Raw genomic sequence first — 10,039 nt, forward strand, 5'->3', positions numbered from 1 at the left:
TACTGCGCCTTCTGTAGATATGGTGCCTCATATTCACTAAAATATATCAGTTTGTACTTTTTACTTAATGTTTTGTGTACAATGACATTTGGTTACAGAAGAAACAAGTCATACATTGTGACAGAGGTCTGATGTGTCACTTTTCCTGATATGTTCATGTTGCATTTTTCAGTATCTTTAAGTATGTTAGGTATGGTATGACACTAAGTCTGGCGTGTTTTCCTCTTCAATGGAAGATCTACACAGAAGCAACCTGCATTTTCCCATTTTCATGGAGCAGTGGAAGAATACTATGACCTATACACATTTACGCCACTAGATGGCAGCATTGATTTAAGGACAAATGAATGGCTTCTTCAGTGTCTGGCTTGTTTTCATTAGTTGATGAAGGAGCATCCTATCCCTGGAGCTTCTGTTTTTTTGCATCACTCATTGGGACACTCATAAGTCAGGTCTTGTTGTGTATTTGTTGTAGTAATTGTGGAATGCAGTTTATTAGGTTGCCATATGCTGGATATTAGTCAGTGTCTTTAGTGAATTGTGATTGTTTCTATCAGAACAAACATCTGTTCGTGGATGAAACAACAAGCCCAAGAAGGATCTCTGTTGTATTACCCATCTCTGGTGAACTGGGGGAGTGGGAGGAGGTGGTTGGAGCTTCTGTCTGGATCTGACACTCACAGGATAGCTTTATCATTAGTGAAAAAGTGATATAGCAGTTTGTGCAACCGACTGCCTCCAAAATTGGCCAGCACCGGTATCGGCGCCAATATATCACCATCTGTCGACCATCAGAGCCGTAATGATCTGTCGTTTGGAAATGAATGGTGCTCGCTGTACTGTGGATGGGAGCTGTCCTGGCCAGAGCCGCTATTCCTCATTTCACCTGGTCGTCACACATGAGTATTCGGATGAGCAGAGAAGGTTGACAGGTTGTTCAATCCTCAGCATTCCAAAGGGCTAAATACGACGCTGGCAAGGAATATAATCAGCATAAGGGGTTAAATCTAGGGTTTCAACCCCTTTCGGATCCAAAGTATTCTCACGATCCCAGCAGTTAGAGAGATGTTTAGTTGTTGTGTAAATTTGATTAAGTTATAATTTAGTGTTCTGTTTTCAAGTGCTTTGAGAGAGCTTCAAGAATCCTATAGGCCTACATTGAAACAACAATATTTAAAACCTATTTAGTGTTTATTGATTGAAAATACAACAAATAAACCAACAAATCACAAATCATGAATGTCAAGTTACAACTTTTCTCCTGATACCAACTTAATTTCTTCATTGTTTGCCTGTGAATTGAAACTGTTTCTTTGTACATACTGTATGTATAGTATCTACAAGTAAGTAAATGATGATGCAGTCAGTTTGTATACTCTCGACCAGAACAAAACAATAATGTATTTTAACTGTACTTTTTGTATAATAACATAATAAACATACAGCAATACAACACAATAGACTCAAACATCTTGACACTACTTACACACTCAAAACTGTAAACTCAAATTGTACTTTCATAACCTGTGCAGGTAATGATGTCATAGTAGGAGTGACTAAGAAGGAAGCACTTTGTGTATGTGTTGTATTTGACCTAAAACAGATGCCACCAGGTTTACAGGGCTCTACTTCTCCATCTGTGGCCATCTGCTTGAGGGTTGAGGGGAGAGAGGGATGAGTGAAGGTGTGACTCTCAGGGGTATTCAAGGACACAGTCTTGCTTGTCATTACTAAGAAATGTGAGTGGGGTAAAAAGACAGAGGGCGTGAAGATGCATCCAATCAGACACATGCAGAAAAGAAGCAGGTAGTTACATAATCAGACATGGAAGTTGTCTTGGCTGTTCAGAGAGGGCCAACATCCGGGACCTATAAAAGTTAGTCAAAAGCGAATGACTAAAAATGAAACATTAAACAAATCAAAGCTCTGTGATACCTATTTCCCTGACTCTTGTACCCTTGTCGTCAATGACATGTTAAAGCTTTAATGCTTCCCCTCCCACAAAAAACTTGATTTGCCCCTCAATGTGTGCAGTGCAGCTCTTGACACAAACGAGGAAAATGTTAAACTCTTCAGAGGGAATTAAGCAGCACACATTCTCTGCTGACTAGCTAATCTGTGATTCAGTGTGTGTCTGTCTCTCAGGCTCTCGTTCTCTGTCCTCAGTAAAAAAGAGGATCATAATCGTCAGCACTTCAATGGCTTGCTTATGACTTACACCGCAGTCTTCTTAGGGCGTGCCGTTGGGTATGAGAATGTACAACTGTTAATGTCTGCCAGCCATCTGCTGCACCACTGTGCATTTTTGGTTCTGGTACAAGTGCAAAGATATGGGATTGCAGCAGAAGAGGCGTTTGGGTGTATGTTTTTTGTTTCTGCAAATTTCAGAGTTGACATTCTTGTCACATACTTGGCTGTATTACTTCTCTCTACAGGGGCAGAGGGAGATTTACAGATCTGCGTCCTAATATTAAGTGGATTAATCAGGAATGGAGAGTCGAGGTTGTCATAAATATAAATGAGGTCTTTTGAGGTATAGGGTGAGACACGCTTAATGTCCACACAGTGTGGGCTATTAGGAGTTTATCAGCACAGTGGATTAAGACCAATAACCTCAATTTAGAGGCCAAAACACCCAGTCAATCTTAATGATGCATTGGAAAGGGGTTAAACCCAAAGGTAATATGGACCAGCAGGCCTGCCTACACCACTCACTGACCCAAGCCATAATCCAATTGTCTTTTACGCCTCAGGAAGCAAGGAGTTCAGTGTATTTTGCAGTTTAAGTTAGATTTTAAAACTATTTGTTGCCACAATTTCTGTTACTGTACTGAAAATGTGCCACCTGTACATGTTGCAGGATAGTGGTGTTGCAGTCAGCATATCCAGTTGATAGAATCTGGATGTCACCCATCACTCCCCCAAAGAGATATTACCAGATGCTCCCATCAATCTCCCATTTTCCCCAGGGCCTGATTGTATATTCTCTTTGCCAGCAATCTATATTAGATTAAACAGAATAAATGTACACATTTGTACATGCAGAAAAATACATATTTGTGTATGCAAAAACTTTCCACATGCAGCTGTTCTGCAACATCTGTCCCATCAATGTGTGGCACACACATAAACACTGCGGTTCTCCATCTGATGGCTCCCTTCTTTTGGCTCTTAGCACAATTGACAAAGATGGAAAATAAAGACAATCATAATAGTTGCGCTAAATTATTACAAATTGACTTGGTGCTGTTTTCAGATGAATCTATACCATTTACTATGGTGGCATCTCTGAGCACCACTCTGTTCTCTGTTCTCACTCCCCAGGAAAAGTTTTCATACCAATGAGTCCAGTGCATGCAGTAATCCATGCCATCACTCATGCAGCACAGCTTTAAACCAGTCTGAAATCATTATATTGGAGTCCCCACCATGACAACCTCACAGATGGACTGATAGGGAAAGGAAGGTGGGATGAAACAGGGGAGAAAGAATTGATTTCTTCAAGCTGCATTAATCAAATTGACTATAGAAAGGGCATCATCAGTACAATGGATTTAATACCGCGTATTAAATGAAGACAAAGGCGTGTCTGGCAAGGCGAGCTTACTGTGAGGGATGATGATGGGAATGATCAAAAGACAATGCCATTTTGATTTTGATGACATGCATATATCTCAGAGTGAAAATACTACTACTCTCCTAAATGCATTACTCACACACACCCTTGTATATATTCTCTCTCTCTCTCTCTCTCTCTCTTTATATATACAGTACGTATATATAGTCCTGTGGGTTAGATTTTATTTTGATATGCAGCTGTTATCTGCAGGAATGTGCTTAAGTCAGTCAATGTATGCAACCTATGAGTGTGTGTGTGCAGGTCTGCTCTGGTGCATACAAAAGTGTCAGTTGTACAGTGTGTCTGCTGCTGGCACATCTAGACGCCTGTCGCTGAAATGAGGACACTAAACAGACTGCATGGGACAGAGAGACTTATATTTATTCAGACAAACATCGTGGAACTGTCACAGTAAAATCCAAACCTTTTCAGCTCATAATATCACCATTTCATTAGAACTTCACACATTAAACGAGGAAAAAGCCTTTGCAAATGTGTTCATGTAGTACTGCATTCGTAAAAGACAGAACTGTAAAACGTTTTTGTGTTTGTGTATCATTGTGAATCATATGTGTGTTTATACCCCCAGGTAGCAGCACCTCATAGCCAAAGGGTAAGACAATCGCCAGGCAGGATAAGGCAGCTCACTGACGACATCCTGAGAGGGCAGCAGGGATAGGGCCACTATAGGGCCACTATTGTAGCAAAACTATTTGCAGATACGTGTGGAGAGTTGTGTGTATCTAAATCCGCGTGGCCGTAATCACATTTGTAAATTTGGAAAAATAAATCTTTGTTTACCCTTGAGTTAGGAGGCACCTATTTTGTATTGGCAAAAGATTTAATATGCTTTCAGGCCTGAATTGTAACTGAAAATTAGCACAACTCTAAACAAGCATATGCTCAAGAGATTCCCCCAGTGGATAAATATATATTTTAATTTAACGCTGAATCAAATGGCTGCTCGTAATGTGAATCTGCACACGGCAGCCTTATGCATTTACCATAGTTTAGCTTCCCTTCCCACCACAATTTAAAGCTCACTACTCCCAGCACACACAAGCAGATTGAAAGCTATATACACATCATGAGATTGTTGAGCACCAAAGTAAATGTATGCCTAGCAGCGAAACGTTAATCTATTAAGCCAAAGAGGCCCAGGTTTGTTTTCAGCAGCTGACAGGGCAAAAAGGACTTACATTCAGCTGGTGAGAGGATAACTCTCTTCCGGATATTCATCTAGCTTCGACTGGATGTGCAAGCCTAATGTCTGTAGTCTGGTTCCCGTGAGTTTTAGCACATTGAACAGTGAAAATGACTGAACAGAATCAAACGTGCGTCTGTGCACGTATCCTCAACCTGTGGCCAAAGGTACCATACCCAGCAATCACTTATCACTGCGAAAACCTATCCATACTTATTTATTCTGTTTCATTCCTGCCTGTCTTGCTGCCCCCCTTGCTGCTCTTTCCATGTTCTTTCCTTTCTATTCCTCATTCTTTCTGCATCAGGCTGTAGGAGACGGTACAACCACTCACATTTTCATTACTTTCTTTCCAACTCCTGCAGGGAGGATAAAACAGGACCCCCACGCCCTTGTCACTTCTAGATAAGTGTTCCATTCCAATGTTCTAATGCTGGCTGGTAAGAAGTGTTATTCATGGTCTGGTTATTTTACCTCTACACCAATATAAATTGTATTTTGGGCCACTCAAGGCTGAGAGTGACACATATAATTTATTTTCCTCTTAATTAAATTTTTTTCATATAAACTCTCCTTTCTATGTAACAAAAAACACACGATGCATTGCAGAGTTGGCACTGTTACCATAGGAACGCAATCTGATAATTATACCTGACCTGCATATTCGGTTTGTTTGTTTGAGAGTCTTTCCTTTGATCGGCAGCACTAATTGGTGATCAGAAATGTGTGTTTGCAACACAATAACACTTTTACAGATTAGCTTGAGAAAACATGCACAGAACAGGTGTGGATCCAACACCACTCTCTCTCTGTCACAGTCATACAAACACACACTTGTCACTTTGGCAGCCACTTCAGTCACTGAGTTACAATTCAAGCCATGTATAGGAACAGCAGCAACTGATTACATTCGGAATACGTAGTTAATACATACATACATATGTAGATGTTTTTTTTTATATTGGCATACTGTTCAATTTATGACAACCAATTTTCATATATTTGGTTTAATTATTTAAACAACAAAAATTGATGAATAAAAATACAACAAGTGCATCTGATAAGTCCAATCAGAATTAATGAAATGAATTAAAATGAATAAACCCTACTGTTATTCACTGCCTGCTGCTCAAGAGAAGCCTTTTTATCTCAAAAAAGAATTTAAGTTTAAACACTAATTTTCTCCTGACTTAAAAACAGAGGTACATGTCTTTATCACTTTAATGTTCCCTTTCACTATTTTTTCCATTTTCTCCCATCAACAGTCTTTGGTGTTTGGACACTTGGACACTCTTGTATGAAAACTACTCCTCTAATTCTATTGCTGGCCTGACTTCTCCCTCTCTCCATCTTTGCCTCTCCACTCTGTTTAGTCTTTGCACTGTGGCCCACGATGAGTCTCGAAGGAACCCTCTTTTCTGTTTCACTTGGTGTGACCCAAATTGTTTTGGACAGGAACGGCACTGTTGCCTATAACGGAAGTCCTTTTGCTGGGCAGTGAGTCAGAAAGCCGGAGTAGAAAACATTTGCACTCTGGGAGGCACAAACACAAAGGGACAAGATACACAGAGACAACATGTCCTGTTAACTGTTTCTTTCAGCAGCACAGGAGGGTCAGGCCGGCTTAAAGATGTCAGAGTCAGACACACAACTGACATCAAAGTTGTTCCACAGGGAATACATGGTGAGCACTTGTACATTCAGATCACACGGGGGCTCAGTGGTTAAGAGAGACCTTGAATAGACGGCCCTGTGAGGGGAAGCAGTCACCCAGCTGAAGTCATCTTGAATGAGACACTGTGCCAAATGGCCCCGAGGGGACCAGACTGTGGCTGATCCTGCACTATTCGAGATGGTAGAGCAAAAATAGGGTTTTGTTCACAGATCCATGAATATATTAGATTACTAACAGATTAAAGTACACAAATTGCTCAGAGATACAACACTCAACTGCATCGACAAACATCAGATTTCTGAGAGTTTTAAAAAATCAATGACAATATATTTTTTGCTTTCTAACATTAAACACAAAGCATAGACAAACATTTCTTACTTTTGTTTTTTTAAATAATTGACTTACCCTTGTTGAAAAATAAACTTGAAGGTCTGGTAAACAAAACATAAATCCAATACAGCCTTGGAATTGTGAAGGTTAAACTCTCCATTACTTTCATAATCATTTGTGAAGTTCTTGCTTCATGTTGTACAAATTGGCCGCACTGTGTTGGAGAATCCATACTGCATATGTACAGTTACAATAAATGATGTTGTATCTTTCTTTTCCTACTGGATTAAATAGACTGGACACTTCGCTTATTACTTAAGGTTGCAAACAGTTTGAAGAGGATATGGTTAAATATGTCATCCTTGGTAATGGCATGAGTAAACCTGAGGGTTTCGCAGTAAAGCAGATGACAAACACCATATATGAAAAATATTTTATAAAACAGGAGAAGAGAGAAATGGTGAGGTGAGTAATTCATCTTTGTAGTCAAGATGTGTAGGTTATCCATTCGCCCTTTATGCAGAAGTGTCACCATCAAATATAAGGATGGAGCAGAGAAAGGGAGAGGGGAGGATGGCATGGAGATGGATAGAGCAAGAGAGAGAGAGAGGGAGAGGAAAATGGGGAAAGTGAGATTTAAACAACCATTAGCACAGAGAGAAGTGCTTGGTATCTGATTCCAACTATGCGCATTGATTCTGTTCCTCACAGAATCCTGGATTCAATTCTTGTCATATTTTTATTATAGTAAGAAAAACCAAAATATGCTGAGAGCAAAAAAAACTTCAGATTCAGGCAGAGTATGTTTTTGCTTTCATCTGTAATAAATGACAAAGCAGGTTGTGAATGTATATGTTTAATGTCCATTGTTCTACAACTTTTACCAGTATTAACAGATACTGGGGCCTTTAAACTACCAGCCAGACGTATTGTAAACACTGTAAGTTTGATTTACAACGGTTCCCATCTAAAGGTCCGGTTCCTGAATTGAATCAATGCGAGGATGATACATTGATTAAATATTCGTCCGGTTTGCGTTAACAAAGGCAAAGCTCAAACGGTGCAGAAATTGTAAACAAAAGTCATTATGGAAATGTCATTTAACTATTGCTCATACAACTGGCTCCTCGACCCATGTGATGTGCTTTCCTACACTATGAAAAGAGTGTGTGGATGAAGTTTTAAAATTGTACTCATTTAGCAGCTATGTAGTTGTAGCTTGCCAATTCCACCATGCTTTCATGCTATACTGGCTACATACAATTAGCTGAAAAGCTCATTGTTTCTGGCCATCTGAGTCCAACACTCACTCTTGTTTAGCTGCATTTTGACTGAAATAAAGTGAATGTGACTAAATAAATGAAAGAAGATGATGAGAGGGGTAGAGAGTGGGTAGAGAGTAGACATGGATAGAGAGGGGGAGGCCATATATGGACTGGATATGGACTGGATAGTGTGGGTGTTTGTGTGTGAAAGCATGTTTGTGTGTCTCGGGGCTTCACATGCACCGGGGAGGAAGCTGTGGTAAACAGTCAGGCAGGAAGGTTGTGTGTATCTCATCAAACACACACTATTGATCTGAGCCACAAGTCAGATATCAAACACAGAATCATGGCTGGGAATTACCCTCTTGCCTTTCCTTGAAAGGCACACACACACACACACACACACACACACACACACACACACACACACTCACACACACACACACACACACACACACACACACACACACACTTCTCTCTTCCTACCATCTCCCTTCCTCCCTCACTCCTCTGTCTTTCCTGCAGTATTTGTTAACTTATATCAATAGGGAGTGGCAACAAACACAGCAAAGGAAACTAACTCACACATACATGCAGAGACACACAATCATATATTTGTTTTGGAAATTTTCAGGACACGCATGCATGTGTTGACTCACATGCATTCACTGGAGGCTAAACTAACTGCAATTTAATACCAATAAATAAAGAAACCACCCAAACCAGCCATGGTTGTAATTACCCATACCAAAACGGTCAATAACAAAATATAAATTAGAGATGATTTAAGCAAGACTTGCCAATAAATTTGAGCCCATCAGGGTTTTCTTTTGTTTATCACTGTACCACTGATGCCACTAAAACTATTCCAGACAAAAAGAAAAACACGCCCCATAAAGAACAACAGTGACCAAGGACTTGAATAGATGCATATGCACATACATACATGTATACATACCAAGAGCAAATGCATTCATATCATAATAGAGAATGGATGCTGGCACATCTTCATGCATATATCATGTCTGCATCACTCAGCAGCTTTGACGCACGCACGCACGCACGCACACACACATTAGAGGATATTAAATTGACATACATTAATTTCCTGGTAATATATTGTAACCTTAACCATAACGGCTATTGCCTAACCTCTACCTTAGCAAACAGATTCATGTCTCAACAACATAAATACAACACACATACACACATTCACACACACACACACACACACACACACACACACACACACACACACACACACACACACACAGAGAGCAAGGGTTAATTGTTTCTGTTATTTTCTTGGTTTTATAAATTGTACCTTGTTCGTTTTCTTTATTATCTCAATATTACTTGACGCATTGGAAATATTATCCTACTTACATTGATGCCAATAAAGCATATTGAATTGATTGAATTGAGAAAACCCAGGATGAGACCTCCTCAGTCACTGTTAACACACTGCAAACATCTGAAACTCTCTTTGTGGGCTAGTTTAATAAACACCTGTTCTAACACCTACTTATTTGATGTAAAATCAGAAAAAGATGAGAGAAGAGGAGAAGACACATTACCTCACATATTTCATTACTCTCTTTGCCAACTTCGTGTGTGTGTGTGTGTGTGTGTGTGTGTGTGTGTGTGTGTAATAAAGGAGGTAGCACTGTCCTGAGACCATTATTCCTTTACATTTTTGTCACAGTGAAGGTGAGACGGGCAGAGAAGGACAATGAAAGCAGTGAACAGCACAGACACGAGACCAAAGAATGAAAAGGAAGAAGCTTTAATAAAACATCCACTACCAGCATCTTTTGTGGTAGAAAATAAACATGCACTCTTTTTAAAATAGCATTTCTGACAAAATGTTAAGGAGATGACACACTTTGAGAGCTAGACTGGAAGTGAGAAAAAGGTAAACAAAACAGTTTAAGACTGACAGGAAG

This window comes from Anarrhichthys ocellatus, unplaced genomic scaffold (assembly GCF_004355925.1).
Source record: "Anarrhichthys ocellatus isolate YVR2014 unplaced genomic scaffold, GSC_Weel_1.0 scaffold19, whole genome shotgun sequence".
NCBI classification, from domain to species: Eukaryota; Metazoa; Chordata; class Actinopteri; order Perciformes; family Anarhichadidae; genus Anarrhichthys; species Anarrhichthys ocellatus.